Below are 509 nucleotides of genomic sequence, written 5' to 3'. Positions count from 1 at the left end.
ATTCTGGCCTTAAATAATTTGTATGTCTCAGAAAACACTTTTACGATTTCTCTAGCGTTAGTCGTTGCGCATCAACATCGTCATTGGCATTTCCACGCTCCATTCCCGGTTGAAGAAAGCGTTCTTCCTCGTGAGACAATCCCCTCTAAACGGGGAAACCTGTTCCATCTAATTTGGGAACGGAACCCACCCAGTTCTCCTTGAAGTAAGGGAGTGAGGAGAGGAGCAATCACATCGCCGTTGGGAACTCAATCTCTCAATCAAAATAAGTGATTTTCGTCGTCTTCTTGCTCGCATGGACGACGTGGACGACGTGTTCCAATTGTGGTTCCAGGGTGAATTTCCTTGGTTCCACTTTACTTTCGTACTCTCTGTTAATCCCGCGTTCTTGTGTGTCACTGCTCAGCTAGCTCCCTAGTCACTACTACTCACGTTCGCGGAAGCTCCTTCCCCCCACAGAAGATTAATTGCACTCTTTAGTAGCGACATTGTGATGGTGGTGAGATCCC

This window comes from Tigriopus californicus, chromosome 4 (genome assembly GCF_007210705.1).
Source record: "Tigriopus californicus strain San Diego chromosome 4, Tcal_SD_v2.1, whole genome shotgun sequence".
In the NCBI taxonomy this organism is placed as follows: domain Eukaryota; kingdom Metazoa; phylum Arthropoda; class Copepoda; order Harpacticoida; family Harpacticidae; genus Tigriopus; species Tigriopus californicus.
The sequence above is the reverse complement of the archived record's forward strand: the minus strand, read 5'-3'. Positions refer to the sequence as shown.